This window comes from Panthera pardus, unplaced genomic scaffold (assembly GCF_024362965.1).
Source record: "Panthera pardus isolate Hobbes unplaced genomic scaffold, ASM2436296v1 HiC_scaffold_25, whole genome shotgun sequence".
NCBI lineage: Eukaryota > Metazoa > Chordata > Mammalia > Carnivora > Felidae > Panthera > Panthera pardus.
Window position 1 is genome coordinate 67,250,373 of NW_026526821.1, and position 26,673 is coordinate 67,277,045.

Here is a 26,673-nt window from a genome sequence, read left to right on the forward strand (position 1 = left end):
CCAAATTGAACAATTGTCTGGTTTATCCTTTATTAATGCTTTGCGTTTTACCTTAACAGTACCTGTAACCATACTTCAGGCTCTCCTTGGTTTATTTCATCAACATTGTATCATTCCGGTGTAAACCTCTGGTATGTCTCCAGCACTCTCTAAATATATTCTCCTTTTACTTGAGCTGCTTGCTCAAGCCCACTGCACCCCATGTCCAAGCTCCCAGGTTAGTTCAGCTGTCCCCGCCTCCCTGCCTGCTGCATCTCCTTTGGGCCTCCTCTCCAGCCACCTTCCAAAATGCCTTATTCTGGTTTAGCTGAGAGTTCATCACCAGTTTCCCTCTGTGCTCAGCACAAAGGCCACCTCCTTGACCTCCGCCCCATGGCCTCTGCTGCCTGCTGTAGAGAGAGAGACCCAGAGCTCACAGTAATGACTGTGTTTGGATCCTGCCTTGGGGACCTCTGAGTGAATCAGCTCAGTCCCATTCTGCCCTGCCTGTCCAGGCACGGGCCCCTTACCCCTTTCTGTTTTCTGTGACCTCATTTCCAGGTTAACAGCTAAGCCAGCTGTTTTCACTGCAACTGCGCCTAGGCCCCCAAGCACTGTGGGAAAGAGATCAAATAACCATTCTGATTAGCTCCCTCATAAACTTAGGCTTTCCAGCTCCTGCCAGGCCTTCAGTGCTCTGTGACAGTCCTTATGGCATTTCTAGTCTATTTCTATTCCTCCTTTGGAGGGTTTGGGATAGAGAAGTCCTTCTAGGGACTGCCTTTTTCCTCTGCTCACCACTGCAGCCTACCTCTCAAAGGCCTTGTCTCTTCTGTGTAAACCTCTCAGGGAAGGCCTGAGTGCCATGGGAAGTGCAAAGTGAGAGGTAATTCTAGTTTAGGCACAGAATTGGGAATTAGATGGTTACCTGAAGTCCATGTAAGAGTGAAACTAAAAAGGAAAAGGGGGGGGAGGTCTTTAATCATGCACTGCTTCCTGGGGAAGACGGAGTTCTCAGAAATGAAATGACATATATCCTACTTTCTCCTGATTATGTACTGCATGCTCACTGTTGAAAATTTGGAAGCAAGAAAGAGTATCAAGAGTGCGCATCTCTCGGTAGAGATTCAGGTATTAACATTTTTGTTTCTTCCTGCCCTTTTTTCATGCATATGTGAAAATGTATGTTTTTAATCAAAATTGGGATTGTAAGAAATTCCAAGTGAAGAGAAAAAGGCTCTTTAATAAGAAGGAGCTGGTGGTTGGTTAGTCGGCTGCATAACTCAAGGGGGCACTGTTCACATGAGCAGCCCCGGCTAGAAGACCCGCAGGCACAGCTGGAGAAACTGACAAAGGGCATGTGCCTTGTATCATTTTAAATAGCACCCCTCATTATGTTGTAAGCAACACTGTTCATCTTTCAAGCAGATTAAACTGGATTCTCTACTGCTTTTGGTAAGAAACGCTCAGTGAAACTAACATACTTTTTAATAACATGACCACTTTCCAAACTCATTATCTGTTTAAACAAAACATAACAAAACAAAAACTCAGCCACACTATTTCTGAACAAAAATGTGAGTAAAAATAAAAATGAGGAACCAGTTAGCTGGGAGAGCCACCAAAACAGGGAGCAAAAGAATTCTTTCCGAATGTCTATGAATTAAAGCCATCTTTATAATAAAAATCCTTAAACAGAAAAAACATGCGGTTTATAGTTTTGTTTTATGCAGCATTAAACCTGGGAGTCGCTTCTAGCTCTTAAAAGTCTTTAAACTCCTCTGTCACTTTAACATATGAAGAGAGCAACTTGGTTGCTGATGGCTATTAAATAATCTAATCTGGCAGAGCCACACTGACAAGGAAGTATCTGTTCTGTGATAGAGAAGGAAGCTGCTTTTCTCTGCTAAGGGCCATGTCCTCAGACACCATGGTGATAAATGGAAAGCTTGTCAGTAGATGGTTGCCTGTGCCTTAAATTTTTAAGCAGTTTAGTAATTAGCTCCAAATTAGGAAATTAACTGGCAATCAAAGCATTAGAGCAGGAAAACCCATTATAGCTCTTCCCAGTCTTTGAAAGAAGAGGCTCTAGAACATCGGAGTAACTTTTCATAAGGAGAGGATTAGAAGAATTGACTCCTGGTGGAAACAGGCTGGGGGCTATTGTCTCATTTGTGGGTGGAAACAGGCTGGGGGCTATTGTCTCATTTGTGGGTGTAGGAGGCTCAAAAGGCACCTCCCCCACCTGGAACCTTTGTGTTTGTTTTACCAGGAGCTTTAATCCGAACTCAACCCCACTGCTCCCTAAATACCAGTGGAATAGCTGAGTGGTGACATACCATAGGTCCAAGAATAGAAACTCCACAGTTCAGTTAACTAACAAAGAACAAAACGTCACTTACATCTTGCTCAGATGCTAAGGAATATTCTCTCTCTCCTCAGCTTTCGTTTATATCTTCAGGACACCTCTTCTGTTGTGTTCAACTATCTACATACCGCGTGCAATCATCATCACGTGTGCAGTCACCCTGAGCAGCTACAGATGCTGGGAGGCAGGAACCATTCATGCCTAGCCCAGTGTTTTGTAGCAGGTGGTCAAAATACTAATTGGGTACATTTTAGGAAGCCGGCCAAGGAACTGGCCAACTGTAGCCCAAGCCCCACACCTAAGAGTGTCCCATCCCCAGGATAAAGGATAGCCAATCTCAGGCCATTCTGAAATAAGTGTTCATCCCCGTAACTATCATTGATTTTGACATGCTCAGTGAGGATGTGTTTATCTCTGGAAATTTCTATCCAAAAAGTATTCAGGTTTCCTCATGGAGAAAGTTGTTTAAAAATAGTGTGTTCTTCAAACATCAGGCTTGAATGCAATCACATAGGTAAAATAGTGGTTATTTCCCCCTGTTTAATCTTCACTTTTATTGAAGCCATCTTCTGGCTAATATTTTTTTTGAATATTGTTTTCCAAAAGCCCTCCTCCTATCTTCAGTGAATGTTGTAAATAGTGACTTGTAAAGTTTTTAGAGAAGAATGTTTTTATCAAGCATTGAGGGCTAAGCTTGTCCTAAATCTGAAGTCCTTTTCCCAACCACGTCCCCTTCGGGCATTTCTGCAAACTGGTTTGAGTTTATATTAATTGATCCTGACTGCTTCATCTGATTTGAGTTTCGAGGAATTCCAAGTTAATCTACTAGGTCATATGTACGGACACTTTGAGGAGCCTTTGTTAAACAGCTTGGAAGTTTTAAATGATTTCCGTGGAAAAGCTGCTAGGAAAAGAAAAAAAGGAGAATGAGCTAGTCTGAAGGTCTACTTATTATAGAGCAAGGAAAAGAAAAGGAAGTGGAGTAAAATGGGGTAACAGCTGGTGATAGAAGGCTGTGGTAGTTTAGCTATTGAGGCCAGACTGAGCTGTTTACCATCAGAATTAGATACAAAGGGGCACTACCAGAAAGGATTCTTTGGAAATATGTGGTGGTGTTTCAAGAAATAAATCTGCATTCATCAAAGTGGCAACCTTTGGGGCAACGCTGAGTCACACAGAAAGGGGAGGGACAGTCCCTTGTAAAATATAAATGGTTTTCAACCAACTATATTTGGTCTTTGGAAAATTATGGGCCTATAGTGTCAAAGTTTCCAAAGCGATTTCTTTCACCAGGTGGGCAACCTACTATTCAAAGCCACACTACTTATCCAAAGATGGTAGAATTTAAAAGGTGCACTCAAAACTCTATTTAAATGCAACAATGATTGCCATTTGTCAAGTGTATTGTTGTTCCCAGTATGAGCCTTTTCTTAAGTTGTTACCTGTGGCATTTTCTGAGATAGGCTGCTCCCCCCCCCCCCCCCCCAAGGCCTATTGGCTTATTCACCAGACCTAGGAAGTTCAATTTGGAGCTTTAGCCAGAATGCCCAGGGTCAAGGCATCCTTTTCTTCCCTTCTTCTGCTTCCCTCTTCCTTTGTTCTTCCTGCTCTGCACCTCTCTCAGCTCCTTACCAGAAGGTGGACTTGGGGCCATTACCTGTCTGGTTCCACAGAAGAGTCTCTGAAAAGTTGCCTATCAGGTGACTTCCTGTTCCCTAGGCTCTCTCTTGACCTTCTTCAACCCTTGACCATCACTGGGATGGTAGCCAGAGGAAATAGGGAAAAGAGGAGGACCCAGTCCCTTTTTCTATTTGTTGAGGGTATTTTAAGCATAAAAACCACTAGAAATTTCATCTGAGAATAAAAGTATCCTAAGTAGATCCTGTGGTGTGACTTCAGGCATGCCTGTGTCCTCTCTGAATGTAGTTTCAGGATGGTTTTTGAATACAATACTGAGTATCTTTTTTATTTCACCCAGAACTCCAAGGTCAAAAACAAGCCTACACTTGAAAGAGCATTTAAAAGAGAATCACGTTGCTATGCCAAGGCAAGGATGTATCAGGGGAATTCCCTCATTTCCTTTCTACCATCCAGGCATAGCACTTCAAGTTGACATGTTCACTAGGGTCCCCTAACTTTTCTCCTTGGGGCCAAGCTCTCCCTTGCTGGATAGTTCATCTTTCAGACTGTTAGGTCAATATTCTTCAGTTGTCATTTTGAGTCCACAAGGGTTTACTAGTACCTACTGCATGCTAGGCTTTGGGGATCCAAGAGTGAATAGGACACCGCCTGGAGCAAAATATTCCTTTGCTTAAAAACATTCATGTTTTTCCTGTTTCATGCTTTATGTTCCACCTTCCCATCCAAACATTTTCCACCTCTAAGCTTTCCAGTCTTGCTAGTATCCAAAGCACTAGACCCAGGGCCTGGAATGTCCTCTTTTCTCCCCTCAGTATCTGTTCAAACACCCCATCCTGGGGTTGGGTATCCCTCCAGGATAAAAGGCACACAGGCAGATCTCCTTTCAATTCTTACTGGCTCCCAGTGAGGCAGCCCCACTTGCAAAAAAGGCTGAGCAGCCCAATGACTGACTTGCCTGGAGTCAAATCCTAGCAGGTGATGGAGTAGGGACCGGAAGCCCTCTCTAACCTCTCCTGGGGAGACAAACTCCCCTTATCTCTTCTGTCCTCTGCAGGCAGCACGTAGGAGGCATCTTTAAATATTTCCGTCCTGCCCCATCCACACAGCTTGGCCCTTCACAAGCCATCCAGGGTCCTCCTCATAAGGACTAACTGTACCTTTCATCTTACCCTGACCAGTGCTGGTTCCACCTGAAGGGAAAAGAGGAGGCACTCAACAGAGACTTCAACAATAATTCTTTAGTTCTCCTAATCACAAGAGAAAACCAAACAAAATAAACCAAAAAAAATCTCTCAGTGAAGCAACGTGGAAAGCATGCCCACAAAGACACCCCCTCCTCCATCATCCCACCACCTAGAAATGATGACAAAGGCCCAGAAAGTGCAGGTTGGCCTCAGACCTGCCAAGGGTCCCAGCCATCTGCTTCAAGGGGGCTCACACACTCATATATACTGTAGCTCACACACTCCCCTCCCCACTAACTTCTGCTGGAGGGAGCGTGTTCTCCCCTTCTTGGGGGCTGGAGACTCAGGGGAAGGAAGATGCGCCAGAGGGAAGAGAATGAGAATAGGACACCTGAAAAGACTTTGGGGGATCCAGGGCTGGAAAGAGAGTGGGGAGAGAAAGGGGGCCGGCAGGGTACGGAGAGGAGGTGGGGCGGGGACTGGAGTCCCCGCGGGGTGGCCGCCCCCTTCCCTCCCCGCCACTCCTGCAGGCTCCGCTCCTGCTGGCTCCGGGCCCTCCCCCTCCCCCCTCCCTCCGGGTCCCCTCCCCCTCCTCCTCCTCCCGCTCCTCCTCCTCCGTAGTGGATGGCGGCCGCCGGAGTCCGAGCCCCAGCGGCGTTGCGGGTGAGTGACCAGCCCCAGGGGACAGTCGGGCAGGCAAGGGGATCCTTCTCTGCAGGGTGGGGCCACACCTACTTGGCTGGGAAAGTTTGCGGGCGGGGAGCGCGCGCGCCTCCGGGTCGCGGGCATCTCCTGGGCTCTCTGGGCGCCGTGCGCGGGCGCCCCATCTCCCTCCCTCCGCCTCTGCCGCCCCCAGAGGCATCCCGGGAGGGCCCCGACCGGGCTTCCCCTACGCACGTCGGCCCTGGGGCTGCTGGGACCTGGGTCCGGCTGTAAAGAGAAAACTCAAACAGCAAAGAAAATCCAGACACACTTTCGAGGGCGGGGGCGGGGGGCGCCTAGTAACCCGTGCGCGGTCCGGGCCTCCCCGACCTGAGTCACCCTCCCTCGGGGGCTGTGGATTCCCCCCCCCCCCCCCACCCCGGACTCTCACCTGCCTTCTTCCTGGCTCTCGTTCTTCGTGCTGCAGCCCCTCCCCCCCCCCCCTTTCCGCGGGAGGCTCTGGTCCCCCTGCCTCGGGCCACAGCTGGTGTCTCCGGCCGGCTGTCCCCTCCAGCTCTAGTAGGTGGTGACCCGGGACCAGCGGCCGCTGTCCCCTCCCAGCTCTAGTAGGTGGTGACCCACGACCAGCGGCCGCTGTCCCCTCCCAGCTCTAGTAGGTGATGACCCAGGACCAGCGGCCGCAGTCGCAAGGGGCCTCCACACTTGCCCCAGCATTTTCTGCAGGAGTGACGTTCACTGAGATTTGGTGTTGGGTCCCCTGGACTCACAAACTGTCCCTTGCTGGGTCCAAGGGGAAATTAAAATATATTCCTACTTAGGCTCTATTTAGGTTTTTACTATTTGTGTTGGTTGAACTTTTTTTTTTTGTAGCCTTTCCTCCTATATACTTTCTTCCATTAATAATGTTACTTCATATAATTAACCTTTCTAATTCCGAAAAAAAAATAAATTAAAAAAATTTAAAAATAATAAAGAGATAAAAAGAATGCTTGCTAAAAATACTGAGCAGAACTTGATCTTTGGAAAATAAAGACTTCATTCCACACTTAACTGTTGTGGGAGATGGGAGTTCAGTGTGGCTCGTTTTCAGACTACCCCAGACTGTTAGGCCTCCCCCAGGCCAGAAGTTGTAATTTGCCTGACACAAACCGCAGTGTTTGTTGGCGTTTCCCCAGGCTGGCTCCCCATCTTTCTCCCAACTCCCCCGCTCCCACTTTCTCATAAACAGTTGTGAAGACAAGGGTGGAAGGCGCTAAAATGAGTAGGACCACAAAGAAGAAAAACAGCCTTGCTTATTTTATTCCTGAGACTGTTGCTGTAGCTTGGCTCCGATTGGGTGGAACAATGTTTAGTTCATTTGTGCGGTTTTATGTCGGTTCTCATTATGGTTGAATCAGTGTTTCCATGACAGGCTTAGTTCTCTGGGTGCTTAGAAGGAGCTCGTTAATTCTCAGATGGGTCTGGACAGATCGAGTCTGGAATTTGGAGGGATTTTGTTTTGTTTTGTTTTGTTTTAGGGTTTGATCTGGGTTGAGATGGCAAGCGTCTGCCCACTCACTCAGAACTGGAGGGAGGTGGGAGGGAGCCTGAGCTGAGGTTTGCGTCCACATGACTAAGAAGAAAACACTTCCCTGAGGAGTGAGCTGTGTGAGCAGGATCGCAGGGGATGTTGAACACTTATTGTCTTTAGGGAGAATGCTCTTCTTAAGAACTTCAGCTGTTTCTGTTTCTATAAGAACGCTAAATGTGGTTGTAACAAATGTATTAGGATCAAGCTCTGAACAACTTGTCAAAACAGGTCAAAGTGTTGAACGATTTGGAAATAAAGATTTATTTTTTTAAGTTTATTTATTTTTGAGAGGATGCGTGCTCGGGGGAGGGGCAGAGAGAGAGAGGGAGAGAGAGAGAGAGAGAGAGAGAGAGAGAGAATCCTCTCTGTCAGTGTGGAGCCAGATGCGGGGCTCCAACTCACAAACCAAACTCATGAACTATGAGATCATCACCAGAGGCGAAATCGAGTCAGATGCTTAACTGGCTGAGCCACCCAGGCGCCCCTGGAAATAAAGATTTCTTAAAAAAAAAATTTTCATTGGAGGGGCGCCTGGGTGGCTCAGTCGGTTAAGCGTACGATTTTGGCTCAGGTCGTGATCTCATGGTTCATGGGTTTGAGCCCCACGTCGCGTCGCGTTGGGCTCTATGCTGACAGCTTGGAGCTAGGAGCCTGGAGCCTGCTTTGGATTCTGTGTCTCCCTCTCTCTCTGCCCCTCCACCACTCGTGCTCTGTCTCTTGCTCTCTCAAAAGGATGTAAGGATGTAAAAGGATGTAAATTCATATTTCTCCACTGATGCAGTTTGATAGTTCCCCATTAGTATGAATTAGTTAGGTTTTACTGTGGTCTTAAAATGTCATTGATAAGTAAGTGTTGTTACTTTCATTCAAATAGAAAGCCTGTAAGTTTTGAACTTGTTTGGCTCTGTTGCTTAGGAAAACAATGCAGGCAGATAAAAATCTTTTGTCTCTTCCTCTTCCTGAGGATTTTTAATACTGTATTTAATGCCCTAGAGGTCAGCCTTATACTGTTGGGAAAGAAATTGCCTTTCTGCCTTGTTTAGCTTCTGTGCCACCTCATGGAATCTTGAGTGGTTTGGCATCAGACACCAATGTTTGCTGTGTAGCCCAACAGGCCCCTCTTCGTGATGGGGATGAATGAAGGCCAGTAAAGTGAAGGCTAAGGAGCGGGTCATCTAGATGGTAAGATGAAGCCTGCATCCCCAATTAGCTGATAGAAAGCAGCCAGTTATCATCTGGGAGGGTCAGATGAATTGGAAATACATGAAGTGTGGGGCCTGCAGAGAGGAAGAAGGGCAAGGGTTGTTAAGAAGTAAAATAGCCCAAGGGGCTATGATGTGGCCTTTAAAAATCGTATTGTACAAGAACACTGACTTACATAGAACATGCTTAGGGTATGGTGTTAAGTTTTAAAAGCAAGTTATGAAATAGAAAGTACTATAATCTCACTATTTGAAAATACATCAAAAAAATACTGGAATTACAAACATCAAAGTGGATGGTAGGATTACAGGTGCTTTTGAGGGTTTTTTTTTTTGTGCTTGCCAGTATTTGTCAAGTTTTTGCAGTAGTAATAGCTAACATTTATTGAGTATAAACCACTTGCATATGGTGTTTCATTTTAAAACTCTGTGAGGTAAATACTGTTATTATTCTCATGAAACTGTTATTCTCATGAAACTAGAATCAGAGGGGTAACTTGCCAGGGCTGCATGGCCTCTGTGTACTAGAATGAGATCTTGAATTCAGGTCAGTGACCAAAGTCTATGCATCTTAATCACTACTGTCTACCATCTTCCTGCCAAGTATTCTACATTAAGAAAGAAAATGTAGAAAAGGAAAGGTGAAGTATTTGGTACTTTAGTAAGAACTAATGTTTTGGTTGATTGTAAAATGTCTCTGCCTCTCATCTTTTCTGTGTCTCATTGTCACTTCTCTTTGGAAGTCCTTGGGAATTGCTCCAGACTTAGCCAGAGGTAGCTCACCTTCCCAGAAGAGTCAGCTGTACCCACAAAAGGTATCTAGAATTCCTCTGAAGCTTCCCAGGCAGCCTGGAGTTCCAGGAACCCCCTGGGATTCTGGAGCAGTCCTGGTAGAAGGCAGGATTTAAAAAAAAATTTTTTTTAACGTTTTTATTTATTTTTGAGACAGAGAGAGACAGAGCATGAAGGGGGGAGGGGCAGAGAGAGAAGGAGACACAGAATTGGAAGCAGGCTCCAGGCTCCGAGCCATCAGCCCAGAGCCCGATACGGGGCTCGAACTCACGGACCGCGAGATCGTGACCTGAGCTGAAGTCGGACGCCCAACCGACTGCGCCACCCAGGCGCCCCAAGGCAGGATTTTTAAAGTAGATCAGGCATGTTATGTTTTCAAAGCTCTGTCCACATGGGCTTTCGTTGTTCTTGGCATTGTCAGGGGAGTGTGATGGATAGGAAGATCCGGGGAAAGCTCCCAGGCTTGCTTTTGCCTATGTGTTATATGGTGTGTCAGGATGGGTAGGTCAAGGATTTACCATTGAACAGGAAAGAAGAGCTTATTATGTCTTGATGCTTATTACTATGAAAGCACAGCAATAAACTATTTTTCGGAAGCCTGGCTGTGTGAGTGGTTCCATGCATTGGCAAAATGAACTGGTTTAGTGGAGGTGGAAATATTCAGCGTGAGTGATTCTGGGGGTGGTTTGGGAAAAAATACCCACATCCTGTACCACAATGTACCCTCAAAAGGAGCCAGGCCCCCAAGGTCACCTTATCCATCTTCTTCCTGGAAAATACCTAAAGATCCACAGAAACTTGGGCTTTTCTAAAAACATGGTCATTCAAATAACACACCTTTAAGTAGGAGGCTTTATCTCTTCTATTCTTCAAGGAAGAGATTCTGGAAGGCTGATACTTCTTTTTTTCTTTGTTTTTAAAGTTTATTTATTTATTTTGAGAGAGGCAGAGATAGCACGAATGAGGGAAGGGCAGAGAGGGAGAGGGAGAGGCAGAGAATCCCAAGCAGGCTCTGCACTGTGAGCGCAGAGCCTGATGTGGGGCTTGAACTCACTAAACCATGAGATCCGACCTGAGCCAAAACCAAGAGTTGGTCACTTAACCGACTGAGCCACCCAGGTACCCCAGGAAGGCTGATGCTTCTAAAGCAACTTCTTATTGAAAAAAAAAAAAAATTGTAGGAGTCAAGGACCCCTTTCCCAAATTACCACATTCAGACCAATGTCCCAGATCTTGTATCCCATTAACTATATGGGAAAGGTCTTCCTGGTCTCAGTGTGAGAAACAGTTCTTGTGAGCAACTTGGCTGTTTTGTCTTGTGGATGCTGTGAATCCTTTAACTGATGTTTCTCACTTCTTATTTGGCTAAAAAGAAGCACATAGCCAACTTAGTTGCCTACTTCTCACATGTGTGTAGGACTTTATGGCCTGTATTTTCAATAACTAATAATGTTATTAGACACCTCCTATTTCCTACCTTTACTTTTCCTGTGGTCCCACTTTCCTCACCTACTTTATAGGCACATCTCCGAGATATTGCAGATTTGGTCTGGACCACTGCAGTGGAATGAATATTGCAAAAAAGTGAGTCAGATGAATTTTTTGGCTTCCCAGTGCATAAAAAAGTTATGTTTAGGGGCACCTGGGTGGCTCAGTCAGTTAAGCATCTGACTTCGGCTCAGGTCATGATCTCACGGTTTGTGGGTTCAAGCCCCTTATCGGGCTCTGTGCTGACAGCTCAGAGTCTGGAGACTGCTTCAGATTCTGTGTCTCCCTGTCTCTCTGCCCCTCCCCTGCTCACATTCTCTCTCTCTCTCTCTCTCTCTCAAAAATAAACATTAAAAAAAAGTTTGTTTACACTATACTGTACTTTATTAAAGTATGCAATAATTATGTCGAGGCAACAATGTACATGCCTTAATTAAGAAAATACTTTATTGTTAAAAAATGCTAACCATCATCTGAGCTTTCAGTGCGTAGTAATCACTGATCACAGATCACCATAACAAATATAATAGTCATGAAAATGTTTGAAACATTGTGAGACTTACCCAAATGTGACACAAGGACGTGATGTGAGCAAATGCTGTTGCAAAAGTGTGAATAGACTTGTTCGATGCAGAGTTGCTGCAAACCCTCAATTTGTAAAAAATGCCATATCTGCAAAGTGCAATAAAATGAGGTATGCCTGTGCATTGTTTTGTTTCATCAATTCAATGCAGTTTGGAGGCTGCTCCTTCAGACACCCCACTTCTTCCTTCTGAGTTCATTTTTCTTCATGTGAATGTAAGTTTAGAAGAAGTTCTTTCGTAAAAGAGCTTTGGTAAACTTGAAAGTATTCGTTTTCCTGAAAATGTCTTTATTTTGCACTTACAAAGGAGAGTTTGAGTGTAGAATTTTTGACTCACGATGATTTCCCCTGAGTACTTGGGAAGATATTGCACCATTGTCTTCTTGCGTCTGTTGCTACTCCTAAGAGTACCAAGTAACCTTGGATGAGTTACCTAATTTCTCTCAGTCTCCTTGTCTATAAAATAGATAATAATATTCACTTCAAGGATAATTGTGAAGAGATAATGTATGCAAAATATTGCCTGCCATATAAGGAAACTCAATAATTGCTAGCTTTTAGAATTACTTTTATTTATTTTTTTCATAATTTCTTGGCTTTCTTAGATTTTACTAGTTCATATAAACGTTAGTTTGTCTAGTCACACGCAAAGACAAAACAACGTTGGGATTTTTATTGAACTTGCATTCACATTATATTCCAGGGAACCGATACCTTTACAATATTAGGTCTTCCTATCTGCTCCTTTTATTCAGGTGGATGGTGTTTGGTGAGTTCCCCTATCAGTGTCTTACACAACTTTTGCTGTATTAATTTCCTATAGGTTTTGTTGACATTTTACATATCTTTTATTATATTTTCAAATTGGTTATTTGCTGGCCCATAGAAACATTTCTGATTTGGGGATTTTGATCCTGCATCTAGCATCCAAGCTGACTTCTCTTAATAGTTCTAAGAGTCTGTATGTAGATATTATTGAATATTTTATGTAGACAATTACAAAACAATACTAATTTGTCTTTTCATTCCTTGTCACTTAGATCTTTTTCTTGTCTTATTGCATTGGGTAGACCCTTCAGTACAATGTTCAATAATAACATTGATGGCTGACCAACCAGCATCCTAACTCACATTTATGTTGAAAGGAAGACTTTGTGAAGCAGATGTGTTCCCTTGGGTCATGATGGTGATGTTCTATCTCTGTTGGGCATGTGTATTTACTTGTGTCTGTTATAACAGTGCAGACAGATTTATACTGAATGATCAATTCTTTATATGCAGCTGGCAGCATCTCTGGGAATGTTGTTTGATACCAGCTGAGCCTGTTTATAGGAAATGTTTAAGGAGATCTATGCAAGCATTATCTTTCCCGTATCTTCCCAACAAATCTATTCTTTTAAAGAACCAAATAAGCAGACACTTTTGGCCTTCTCCCCTGGTCCTCACATCAGCCCTAGGTGATAATGGAAAAGAAACGGACTTTGGAGTCCGGCAGATCTGGGTTTGATTTTAAGCTTTGCCACTAACTAGATGTGTGGCTCTATTTTAGTGTATTTGGGCTGCTGTAACAAAGTTTAACAGACAGGGTGACATATTAACAACAAAAGTTAATTTCTCATGGTTCTGGAGACTAGCAGTCCAGAGTAAGGGTGCCGGCATGGTTCCGGTGAGGACCCTCTTCTGAACTGCAGACAGCCATCTTCTCACTATGTACTCACACCATTGAAGGGGCAAGAGATCAGTCTACATCCTCTTCTTTTAGGAGCACTGATCTCATTCATGAGAACTCCATCCTCGTGACTCAGTTACCTCCCAAAGGCCCCATCTCCTGATACCATCACCTTGGGGGTTAGGATTTCAACATATTAATTTCAGGCGGACACAAACATTCAGACCATAACAGTGGCCTTAGGCAAGTTACTTAACATCTCTGAGGCTAAGTTTCCTTTTCTATAAAACAGTAGTAGCAAGACCTACCTCAATAAGTTGTTCTGAAGATTAAGTGAGATAACAAGAAATAATATGGACCAAGTTCTTGGCATATGTTAAAGCTCATAGATAGTGGTCTCCTGTTATCTCCCCTCCACTGTTCTGTCTCTTTCAAATCAGGATTGTGCTTCAGAAGGCCTAACCAGAGAGACTTTTAGGGAGAGGCCATGGGAACACCTCATAATAACTTAGGTTTTCTTGGTAATCAATGTAATTTCTCTTGGATGAATTTCCTTAAAGCCTTGAATCACCATTTTGCTTTTGCTTTTGTACCAACAGCTTTTAGTTGTCCCCACAACATGTTGATGGACATTTCTATAGACTGTGTTGTTATTTGAGTGTCCTTCTTAACCACAAGTATCTCTTTGCTTTAGTAGTTGGTGTTCCTGTCCTTCTGAAGATAAAAACCCTTTATTTCATTATTGAAAATAGCATTTTAAATGCAAAGACCAGGGGGCTCCTGGGTGGCTCAGTCATTGAGAGTTGGACTTTTGATTTCAGCTCAGGTCAGATCTCGTGGTTCTTGGGATCGAGCCCCATGTCAGGCTCCTTGCTTGACAGTGAGGAGACTGCTTGGGATTCTCTCTCTCTCTCTCTCTCTCTCTCTCTCTCTCTCTGCCACTCCTCTGCTCTCCTCTCTCAAAATAAATAAATATACTTAAAAAAATTAAATGCAAAGACCCCAGAGAGAGTATATAAGGAGTAAATAACAAAATGACTTCTGGGATTAGGTTTTCCCAGGAGGGATTATGAAGTTCCTGAGTAATTAAAGGGTTTCATTGGGGGTGGGGAATCGACAAAGGAGAGGCAGCCATAGTGGGCAGAAGAACTGAAGGTATTCCTTGAGGGTTTCACAAGACCTAAAATCTGCCTGTTTACAACGTCATTTGTCTGGGCCCTGTGGAATCTGTACTTGGCCCAGAGCTTTTTTGCAAGTGTCTTATCAGAAATAATAATGATATCTATGATGGCTCTTAAGTAGAGGAAAAGAGCATCATGAAAACAAAACATAATTGGAATTATGGGGATGTGCCTCCATATAAATATCTGTGGCCCGGAGCATAAAAATAACTTTTCCATTGCAGAGCTAAGCCAAGAGTTTCACAGAAGCAGCATTGAGAATCTAATTTAAAACAGCTATGGCCCAGAAATTCAGAGACGGGACTGTCATACTGGCCTCTGTTCATCCCTTTGAAAGTTTTCTCCCCTAGCTCACTGTAATGCATATTCAGGGGAAGTTTGGAGGCACTAGAAGACAGTAATTGATGCTACAAACCTTGCTTTTGTTGGCCTCAGTTTAGCGTTAATACCAACATAGAGAAATTTTTTTTTTAATTTTTTTTTTTAACGTTTATTTATTTTTGACACAGAGAGAGACAGAGCATGAATGAGGGAGGGTCAGAGAGAGGGAGACAGAGAATCAGAAACAGGCACCAGGCTCCGAGCTGTCAGCACAGAGCCCGATGCGGGGCTCCAACCCACGGACCGCGAGATCGTGACCTGAGCCGAAGTCGGACGCTTACCCGACTGAGCCACCCAGGCGCCCCACATAGAGAAATGTTTTAATCTCACATCTTTACAACTGAGAACCTCCCCTAGTGCAGCTCTAGGCCTTTTGCTTGTTTGTGGTTCAAAGCAGAACCTCATAAATTTTGTGAAAATCCCCCTGGTGGCTGCCAGTCTAGCTTCAGTGGAAGGTGCCTCGTTGGGGTCATTGTAAGTAGTAAGGCAGCTACTTACCAGGTGCTTCTGATTTTCATAAAATTATCTTGAGGGAAAACAAGTGATCAGGCTTTCCTGGGAACTGGGTGATAATGTCAGAATCTTCCAGTCCAGAGAAAGCTCAGACTTGCCTAGATGAACATTTCCCCCCTCCGCCCCGCCCCAAAGGCAGAAACTTGTTATTTTAGGGTTCCAACCTCATCCCCTTTATCATTTTTCTTTGACTATCAGCTCCCAGTGGGAATGGCTCTGTACCACACGTGATGGGGTTTACCCAGCTTTAAACAGCCCCCTGCTTGTCTGGATCTGCCTGCTTCCCGCCCACACATTCCCCTCTCCTGCCCACATGTGCCCATGCGCAGGTGCACACAGGCCTTAGTGGGCTGTGTTCGGGCACCCCGCTGCAAACTCCACCACTTGAGGCCTGCTTGTTGCCTGTCTGGCCAGAGGAGGCGCCTTCCTGGATTCTCATGAGAGCACTGTATGGGCTTCCCCAGCAGCGGGCTGCCTCCAGAGACAGGAGACCCACAGACTGAGACAGGTGCTGGCTCCTTTCTGGGTTTCCTAGTTTGTCTGAGCTGTTCGCCTGCTATTCTTGTGAAGAAACTTTTGTGTTTGTTTTTAAAACACCTTTCCTCTTGGAACTTTTCCTGTTTGTCTTGTTTCTTACTCGTTGCCTTGCTTGGACTTGACTTATCCGTGCTTCTGAGACCCTGATCTTACTTTGTTTAGGACTGCTTCCCCCACCCCCACCCCCTTTGGATGCATGTGGCTCATGCATGCAGCCACTACCTCCTGAGTGGCTGCTCTGTTTGAGGCTCCTGCACATCGAGACTGGTCATGAAGCTACAGCTGAGATCACTTTTCTGTTGCCAGCAAGTCACTGTGGAGAAAGGTGATGATGATGTGTGTCTGCAGAGCTGTGGGGTACTTGCCCCCGTGCCATGAGAGAGGTACATGAAAAATAGTCTCTCCTCTCTTCTCCTATTTCAGACTTAAATCAAGTATGTGTGTAGGCAGGAGCTATCAGGTTCAGCCCTGGTTTTCTCCTGCTTTCCAACTATCGCCTCCTATCGGGTTTCCCTGCCCCTGGCCTCACTGCCTTCCTGTCTATCCTCCACTGTAAGAGCTTTCTTTCTGAAATTTTGATCTGATCCTGTTTCCTTTCTCTAAATTCTTTCACTGAATCCCGTTGCCTTTAGGATAAAATCAACTCCTTACATGACACAGAAGGGCTTCTGTACCTTACTCACCTACCTGCCTCTTTATGGCAGAACCATGTTAGGCCCTGACTCCAGCTGGGCCCCTCTGCCTGCAGAATCATGCTCTTCTGTGCCTGCCCCCCCCCCCCCCCCCCCCCCCCCCCGCCGCCTTTGCACAAACACTCACCGCTCTCCAGTCTGCTCTGCCTGATCAATTCATATCAGCCTTCAGGATTCAGTTCATAAGCCTGCTCTTTCAGAGGCCTTTTCAGTCCTGGCAGCATCACTCCCCCACCACACGGATATACGCATACCATCCATTACGGACACATAGCCATCATTCTCACCGATCTTAACTAAGCACCTGGCTGTGGGTCCCCATAGTAGCCTGCATTAACAAAACATTTGAGAAGTGTCTGTACTAGACAGAGAATACCCTGGGGTAAGGGACTGTGACTATTTTTACTTGTACCAGTGTGTAGTATAGTGTTAAGTGTGCTCAGCTATCATTGTTGAGTGAATGTGTGCATGCATGAAAGAATTAATTAGTTCATATACACACACACTACGTGTTCACACACAACAAGATATGGTTCCCTTTGGGAAGCTTACTTCAAATCTCACTGAGAATATTTCCAAAGCACTTAGTAGGTGCTTAGCGAAGGTCTGTTGAGTCAAAGAATGAATGCACATACACACAAACTATGGACAATTTACCCCAAATGTACTGAGAAGAGAGCCATAAGATAACTCCACTTCCTCTTAACTGCAGTAGAAGGAATGTGGGACTGAAAAATCAAAGATGAGAGTTCATCTTCTTGGCTGTGTTACCTGAGTGAATCCTTTTACCCCTTTGGACCTCTATTTCCTCATCTGTCAAACGAGGTGTTAGAAAATATATTTAATGTCTATTGAACATTCTAGATTCAGTCTACTTTAGAAGGACTAAAGTCAAATAACCAGCTGCTTTCTACAAAGTGGCATGAATTTGGGACTCTCATTTTTTGGTCTCGTTGTGGAGATGTTCATGATAAGCCCTTAGCACTGGGCACAGCAGCAGAGCCAAGAAAAGAGATGGACCAGAGTTTGGCCAAAGGGGCAGGAGGCCAAAACCTTTCACAACTAGGGGCCATGGCCAGGATGCCATGCTCTGAGCAAGGCAGGGGCAGCAGTCAGCGTTCCATGGCAGCCTGAGGTCAAAGCTGGCTGGAGATGACCAGGAATGAAGCATTGGAGGGGCCTGGAGATGTGTTTCAGGGGCATGTGCTCCTCCTGGGCAAGTCTGTGCAAAGACCCGATGCACGTCATCAAGGCCAGCTGTCTTCAGTGGTGTGAAGAATAGGCAGGTGAAAAAGTGTTTAGATTTAGCTTGTGTCCCCACAGAGCACAAATGAAAGCCAGGAGGAGGTTAATTTGGGGTTAATAGGAGGGAGAAGAGTTTAATCGTGCCCTAGTGATAATGAGATGAACTCCTCATAAAGTGACATGGTCTCCATTAATGGAAGAGTTCATGCAGCAGCTGGTTAATTCCTCTGCAGAGATGTTGTGTTAGAGATTCCTCTCTTGTGAAGGTTGGATCAGACGATGTTTCAAGTATTTTTCTGATTCTAAGAGAGCCTTTGCTTCTCATGTCCTCCACAAATCTTGTTTAGGGACACACTTTCAGGTTTTATAGCCTATCCTTCTGTGATGTGGTTTCAGCACACCCCACTATCCTGGTGATCAGCCTTTGGGAACTCTGTAGTCTTTGACTGTCCCCCTTAAAGTGGAGCACTCTGGATTGGATGTCATGTACCAGGATGTGGCCTGGCCAGCTCCTCTCTGGGGACATTACACAATTTTTGTAGGTAGTGGACCTATTAATTCCTCATCTCTCTTCTCACTCTGAGCTGGGCTATAAAAGCAAACAGCAGCGAGCCTAGGCTTCTGGTATGTCTCAGGCCACCGCAGGTGGTAGATGGACTTCATTTCCTTCCATCCACTTTTCTCTGCTGGAGTTGAACTTCAGATGTCTCTGTGGTGGAGCTTCTAATCCAGAGAGACTCTCGGGCTTGGGGGATACTAACTGTACTGGAAACTTCCATAGCATTCCATCTGGGCCTTCTCAAGTGCCTCACATTTCACCCCAGATGTCTTCTTGCTTTATTATTTGTTCCTTTCCCCCCTTTAGTTTTCTTTTCCATCTCTTCTTTCTCAACTCCAAGCCCACTGAATACTACAACATTTCTATTTGTGCAGTGTTTTTCTTTTCAGATTCTTTGCCCTCTTGGCATCCTGGTGAATAGGAATGCGGGTGGCTTGTCAGTTCCATTGTGCATATGAAGAAAAATGCCCAGAGAGGTTAAGTGATGCGCTTAATTTATTGGCAGGGCCAAAGAGGCCCGGAACCTGGTTTCCTGACTTCTGTCCCATCCACTGTCCTGGAGCTCATACTGCATTTGCTCTTAGCGCTGGAAATGCAAAGGGCATCAAGCTTTTCTCTCTGTGTGTGGTCATTGTACCAAAAGAGTTTCCCCCGGGGGAGCAATCCCAGGCCCTTAGTGACTCTTAATCTGAGACCATATTGAAGTAAACAAGCAAGAGTAACAAAAGCAAAAGAATTTATAATGCTTCATATTTTTCAGAGAAACTTCTGAGTCCTTCACCTTATATGATGCTCCCCAAAGCCCTTTGAGGTAGAAGAAATTGTGCAAGCCTCGTTTTGCAGGGGAAGGTCATGAGTGGAGTCCAGGTCTGAGGTCGGGGGAGGAGGCCCTGAGCTCCTGGTCCACAAATTTTCCACGTGGCTGTGCTTCACGAAAACCAGGAAGAGGGTGTAAGTTGTTTCCCTCTGCTATCAAAGGCACTGGAGACCCATGGTGCAGGCCTAGACTTCTGAGTTTGGAAGTTGTCCTAAGATGTAGCTTCGTGTCGTGAACTGGAGTGAGAGTTGGGCCAGGGGGCTGGGGCAGGCTTTGACCCTGGATTTCAGGCTGGTGAATATAAGACCAGATGGGAGGGGAGCGTGCAGGCTGGGAGAGTTGGGTTTTTTTTTTAATGTTTACTTATTTTTGAGAGAGAGAGAGAGAGTGCAAGCAGGAGAGGGGCAAGGAGAGGGGACGGAGGATCCAAAGTCAGCTCTGTGCTGACAGCAGCCCAGTGTGGGGCTCAAACTCACGAACCATGAGATCATGACCTGAGCAGAAGTCAGATGCCTAACCGACTGAGCCACCCAGGTGCCCTGAGAATTGGTTCTTAAGATATGGGTGAGAAGGGCTCGGCCTCCTGCGGAGAGAGGTGGTCTTCTAAGATCCGGTAGATGCACTAGTGGGGATTTCCTAGTGTGAAGAGGGACTGTTCTCACCAAATGTGTCTTGTTATTGTCTTGGGTTTTTTTGCCATTTATTCAGCAAGCACCTACTGAACATAAGTAAATCTCTAACATATTTATAGTTTAGTTTTTCTTATGAGGACTTCCCATATATAAGTGTGTATCTATATATCATCTCACATATAGTTATTCTCATTAATGCACATAACCAAATCATGGGAGTACAGACTATTTTCCTTCATTTATCATTATGAAACTGAGACCCAAGGAGGGTAATTAGTTTGCTTAAAGCCCCACGATTACTTAGAAGCTGAGCCAAGTTCAAAAATCCATGTTTCTTGAACTCTTTTATTGGTACTTCTAACTGCCTTCCACATGTAAGCAGTTTCTAACCTTCAAGGTGTATGCTTTGAAGAGAAATAGAGAAAAACACCTTTGTAATTATTACTTGGGGTTTTGCTTTATCTTTAAAGGCTGGAAAACCTGAATGCAGAGTTGAAACATAACATGAGCCCTTTTTGTTAAACCCCAAGTGGGCATTGTATGGTTGTTACTCACTCTTTAAGTCAACCAGAAATGAGTCCTCTTCTTAGATTTGGAATTAGCTTCTGTGTTCTGGTGCATCCTGACGTGTGTCGGGCACCCTAGTTATGTGACCAAATGGAGCAGTGCAGCAGGAAGAGAATGTTGGCTTTCCTCAGCAAAGTAGTTACCGGTGAGAGGGCAGGGGTCATGGTACAACCAACCTGGCTCCCCCTGTAGTGAAGGAAGGTCATTGTCTCAGAGCTCCCAGGGCTCAGATATGTGACTCAGCTCAGAGTTCAAGTCTCCCTTACAGCCCACCATAGACTGTGCCAGGCCAAAGGGCCGAGCTCCTCTAACCCGTCCTGCTCCTATAATGGACACACAGAGCTCTACTGCCCTGAGCCCTGGGAACTGAGGCTGACATGCTAAGCAGGGCTGGTGCCTAAGATACCTCATCCTGTTGGCTCAGGCTGATGCCCAGCACACCCTTCCCAAGGGGCAGATAGAAGTCTCGCTACGCTGCCTGGGTCAGGGTAGTACTTTGGTGGAGATCCTGCTCTTCCCAGGGAAGCTGTGGGTTTTTCCCCTGTCAGATTGTCCTGCTGCTGCCACCTCCCCCTTCCATTTCCAGCCAGAAGCAGCTGTTTTCCTGCATTTTCCTTGGCACAGTTCTTGCCCTATAGGGAGCCTGTAAGAGACTCTGACATGACCCAGAACCTGGCTTCAATGTCACGTACATTTTTCAGTCATTCACCAAATGTTTATTGGATCTATCAGCCTGTGCCAGGGCAGGCACCCAGGCATGAACAGGGTCCTGCCAGTCCCTGTCTGGGAGTGGTGCCCAGCCTAGAATGGAGACCCCTGGAGGCAACCAGCTTGCTGTGATGAGCGCTATTGGGAATTCCAGCCTGGATTCCTTAGTCATCTACCCTGGGGGTTAGTGCCCTGGTGCTCTGTGTTTCTGCCAGACTTCCCAGCTCTTGACATCTGCCTTAGGGGCCTTGCTCTGCTGTACCAGGCCTGCATTGCCCAGTGCTCCGACTGTGTATTGCTGTAGAACAACCATTCCAAAGTGTAGAGGTTTTCATTGATGGATGAACAGACAGGCAGACTAGTGTACATATGCACTGGAATATTGTTCGGCCTCAAAAAGGAAGAAAATTCTGGCATGTATTTCAACATGGATGAACCTTGAAGACATTATACTAAGTGAGATAAGCCAGTCACAAAAGGATAAATATCGTACAATTCCTTAGATGAGGTACTTAGAGTAGTCAGCTTCACAGAGGCAGAAAGTAGAGTGGTGGTGGCCAGGGGCTGGGGCGGGGCATCTGGAGTTAGGGTTCAGTGAGTCCAGAGTTTCAATTTGGGAAGATGGAAAGTTCTGAAGATGGATGGTAGTGATGGTTGCACAGCTATGTACTTAATACCAGGACTTTACACTTGAAAGTGGCTAAAAGGGTAAATGTTATGTTTATGTGTATTTTACCACACAAAAACACGTAGAGGCTTAAAGATCACAATTTAACATGATCTCTCCTGGTCGTGTGGGTACACTGGGCTCAGCTGGGTGGTTCTGGCTTAGGGTCTCTCATATAGTTCTAGTCAGATGGCAGCCAAGGCTGGAATCACTGAAAGCTAAGGTGGCTGGATGTCCAAGATGGCGCCTCAGTGTGGCTCCCCCATGTAGCCTGGGCTTCTTATGTGGTGGCTCAGCGCTCCCACAGAGCAGGAGAGACAGCTTCTGGGGCAGTTCAGGCCTATGCCTAGAATTGCCACAGTGTTACTTCTGCCACACTGTATTGGTGGGAGCAGTGACAGACCCACCTTCAAGGGAAGGGGAAATAGAGCTTCTCTGCTCCATGGCCTTTTAGAAGAGCATTAGATGGGAGATACTGTTGTGACCACCATTAGAAAACTTTCATCCTGAAGCATGGTTGCAGGAGTCCTAAAGAGATTGGATAGGAACGGGTCTTCAGGGAGGCACACACTTCTCTGTATGGCCTCTTTTTCAGGAGAATTCATCTTCACAGATTGGTAGAGTTTGAATCTTCATAAATTGTTAGGACTTTTTGAAGTCAGTTGCTAGCAACGACTTGTTCTAACTTACAGAGACAGAATGAAGCAGAGCTGGAACAAAACCTCCTAAACACTGACCTCCTGGCTTCCAGGCTGGGCAAACAGCTGTGGGGACCTCACCCAGAGGCACATTTTTGTGCTGTGAGCAATAGTAGAAGGTCTGGTGGAGAGAGGGGTATGGTGAGAGAGGCCCTGGGCATGTCCATGGAGGTCGGCCTGCATCTTAGAGCTGGGTGAGCCCCTTGCTGTGCTGTTTGGAGCTCATGGACATCACTGAGCAGAAATATGCACAGGCACCTGGGTGTTCTGAAAGGACACTGGGAGTTACTCATTTACATGGAGATTCAGAGTCCAGAAGAAGGCCATTCAAGCACCCTGGTTGGTATGTAGAGTTAGTAAGTTATTATTATTTTTTAGTGTTTATTTGTTTTTGAGAGAGAGAGAGAGAGGCATCACAAGTGGTGGGGGTGGGGGGCAGAGAGAGGGAAACACAGAATCTGAAGCAGGCTCCAGGCTCTGAGCTATCAGCGCAGAACCCAACATGGGGCTCAAACTCATGAACTGTGAGATCATGGCCTGAGTCGAAGTCAGAGGCTCAACTGACTGACCCACCCAGACGCCCCATAAGATTTTTTTTTTAAGTTTATATATTTATTTAAATAATCTCTACACCCAAAATAGGGCCAAACTCACAACCCTGAGATCAAGAGTCATTCTGACTGAGCCAGCCAGGCACCCTGTGATGTGTAAGTTTAAATATAAGCTAATGCCCATCGCTGAGAATGTCAGTGGGCAAATCTGTTCATTTATACCTACTTACATGTTTCTTTTTGTTTTTAAATTTATGTTTTTAAATGTTTATTTATTTTTGAGAGAGAGAGAGACAGAGCATGAGCAGGGGAGGGGCGAAGAAAGAGGGAGACACAGAATCCGAAGCAGGCTCCAGGCTCCGAGCTATCAGCACGGAGCCCAATGCGGGGCTCAAACCCACAAACTGTGAGATCATGATCTGAACCACAGTCGCCTAACTGACTGAGCCACCCAGGTGCCCCCCTACTTACGCGTTTCTAATCAGACTTTGCTGTAAGTGCAAAATTCTTTGTTAAAACCTTTAGTGGCCTTCAAAATGCAATAAAGTTCACAAATATTTTGTGTGTACTCCCTGTAGCCTAAGAGGCACAAATATTTTTGTGTGTGATATCTGCGTTTGAGACCAAGAGCCCAAGTGAAAGTTTGATCTTGTGTACTTAGTTTGTAAATAGGACTTTCATGACTGATTTTTAAAATCTTAGAATTGTTCAAGTTACATATTTATACATGTTCATTCATTGAATTGCCGGGAATGGTGAGGATTGAAGCAAATGTGCTTTGGTTCTCTGTAAGTCAGTGGTTCCTGCCTGTGTATTCAGTGATTCGGGCATTTCCAGGTGAGCTTGGTGGTCAGCAACAGCTCAGAACTGGCCACAGATAAGCCAAAATGCATTCGATGTGAGGCTTGCACACAGCCTGGATTACTTCTGATGTCGTTCGTCTCTGGGGCTTGTGGTCCAGTTTGGGCAGCTATGGAGGGGAGACCTGCCGTAGCAGCAGTCAGCCTGTGCACAACTGGGTTTCATGGATGAAGCCAGGCAGGAGACAGTCCCCTATGCTGGTATTAACTGGCGTGTAACCCACATGCACAGAAACATGGGCAAGAGGGTATGGTCACTGATGCCTCATCTGCTGCCCCATGTCTCTGCCCAAGCATGTGTCCCCTCCCCAGAGAGCCTGCCTGCCTCTGCGCCAGGGCTGTCCTCTCCCAACCTCCCAGTATGCTTTAGTGCGGGAGAGTGAGCACATTCTTTCATTTGTTGTTACCTCTGGTCTTTCCTACCAGGTTATAAGCAGCTTGGGGGCAGGAATCTAGTGAGAACAGCCTCTATTTATGCACCTGCCATCTTACAGGTGTTACTTTATTTAGTGTCTCAAGAACCCTGTCTCTGTTTGCTCTAGCTACCATGTCAGAAAAACCACAGCCTCTGTGGTTTAAACAACAGAAATGCATTTCTCACAGTTCTGGAAGCTGGAAACCTAAGATCAAGGTGCTGACAGGTTTGGTTTCTTCTGAGACCTCTCTCCTTGGCTGTGTCCTTATGTGGCGTTTTCTCTGTGTCTTCCTCTCTGGTGTCTGTCTGTCTGTCCTCACTTCTTTTTTAATATTTTTTTTTTTTCAACGTTTTTTATTTATTTTTGGGACAGAGAGAGACATAGCATGAACAGGGGAGGGGCAGAGAGAGAGGGAGACACAGAATCGGAAACAGGCTCCAGGCTCCGAGCCATCAGCCCAGAGCCCGACGCGGGGCTCGAACTCACAGACCGCGAGATCGTGACCTGGCTGAAGTCGGACGCTTAACCGACTGCGCCACCCAGGCGCCCCTGTCCTCACTTCTTATAGGGACACCAGTCAGATTGGCTCAGGGACTACCCTAACAGTCTCATTTTCACTGAAACAACTCTTTAGAGGCCCTTATCTAACCACAGTCACATTCTGAAGTACTAGGCATTAGGGCTGAATTGCGGGGCACAATTCAGCCCATAACAAACAGTAAAAGTTAACTATGATTATGCTTTTTTTCACACCTGGGGAATTAAAGTAACTTGCCCCTGTCACACAGCTGGTCAGTGGTGGGGCCAGGATTCACACACAACCTAACTTCTAAACCCTTCTTTCCCCACCACAGGAATCAGGTCATACTGGTTTCTGTTGTCTGCATGGTGTTTCACCCAGGACCCAGCACTTGGAAGACACTATTTGCTGAGTGAATGCGCAGGGGTTGGGGGTACAAGAATTTGTACCAGAACATGTGACAGAAGAGCCCCAGCATCCAAGGATGAAGGTCCTGGGTCTCTCCCAGCATGTGATGGTCCTTAACTTCTCAGACCATTCCAATCTGAACGCAGCATGATTAGTGTGTGGGAGGGAATCACATTCTAAAGCATTAAATATCCTTTCTGGGCCATTTAGCTACAGCTTCTTCTGAAAACACTAAAAATAATTACATGGTAATTAAGATAAATTACTTGACCAGGTTTCATAGCAAAGTGGTTGATTTTGTCCCCCACCCCCAATATTTAAGTCCAGAGAGAGATCCTGGATCCAGAGAGTTCTTTAAACTTCCAGGACTTTCTGCTTATCTTCAGGAGGGCCCTTGGGCCTGCAGAGAAGAGGGTAAGGAGGAGATTTGCATGTTTAAGACATGTGATCTGAGCCAGGCCCCCTTCAGCTGACTTTATCCCACATCTTTTTCAAGGTTTCCTTTGAGAATGCAGAGTTGAAACCTGGGAGCCACCATCCAGTAACCACAGCGTCCTGCACCCCCGCCCAGCCCTCGGGGCCCCTGAGGAGATAATGCCCTTTCTCATTTCCTCCTCTTGAGTGCCTAGCTCTTCCCACTGGAGAGCCCACAGGAACATAAATACCAGAAGGCAGCCTTGAAAGCAGGCCTTGTTTGTTGGCCCTCGCCTGCACGAAGGCTCACTTGTCTGCCTCCTTCTCCTGGCCTGGGGTGGGCTGGATTTTTTGGAGAGTGGGAAGCCCTGGGGCCTTTTTGTGCTCCTGAGACTGAAGTGTAGGTAGAGTTTGAAAAAGGGGGCTTTTGCTAGGGCTGCCAGAAACCAGTGCACCCAGGAAACAACGCAGCCCCAGAGCTGCCCAAACCAGGAACTGGGGGCTGGGGGATTGAGGTGGCCAAGACATGGACCGCCAACCACAGCCTCTGCCTGTGGGCCCCAGCATCTGCCTGTGGGCCCCAGCATCTGCCTGTGGGCCCCAGCATCTGTATTCCCTTTGCTTCCAGACTGGCAGCCTGGCCTCACCCCCACCCACTGGTGAAATTGCTCCCACCCCATCCCTACAGACCCTGTCACTAAACCCAGATGTCTCTCACCTCTGTTTTCCCTGCCATCTGCTGCTCTTCAAGGCCTCATGAGGACATTCTTTCCTGCCTTAGGGATCCTTTCACCTCCAGGTTTTACCTTGACCTCTTGGGTGTGTCTCCCTTTCTCCCTTTTTTCCCCTCCTCCTATAAAGTGACCAGTCCTCAGCTTTGGATGCCATGCGGCCTCCCCTGTTTTCTCCTGCATTCTGCTCTCACCTAGCCTAGAAAGAGACCCAACTCTACCTGTGTAGCCTCTGGTTTTCTCTCCAAGTACTGTCTTGTGTTTCTAGCTCCTTGCTAGATATTTCCACTTGGATGTACCTCAGACCTGCCCCTCTTGCTGCCTCTCCTCTGGCGCTACTTTTCTAAGTGCCAGATTCCCCCTTTTCCTGTGTTTTTTGAGATCACTTTGGTGTCCAAATCCTGGCAAGTCTTCTATATAAAAACTTTATCTGCCCT

At 45.9% G+C, this 26,673-nt stretch overlaps 1 protein-coding gene across 2 annotated transcripts in view; it reads left to right on the forward strand.

Moving 5' to 3' along the window:
* The first annotated feature begins 5,746 nt into the window (after positions 1 to 5,746).
* STON1 (stonin 1) overlaps positions 5,747 to 26,673 on the forward strand; it is a 51,304-nt gene continuing 30,377 nt past the window's right edge. The window contains exon 1 of one of the 2 annotated variants that reach the window (XM_019416352.2): positions 5,747 to 5,835. The gene's annotated coding sequence lies outside the window, so the exon portion shown is untranslated. Of the gene's footprint in view, positions 5,836 to 22,410; positions 22,680 to 26,673 lie in introns of those variants that run through there. The other variant, XM_019416600.2, reaches the window with a different exon arrangement.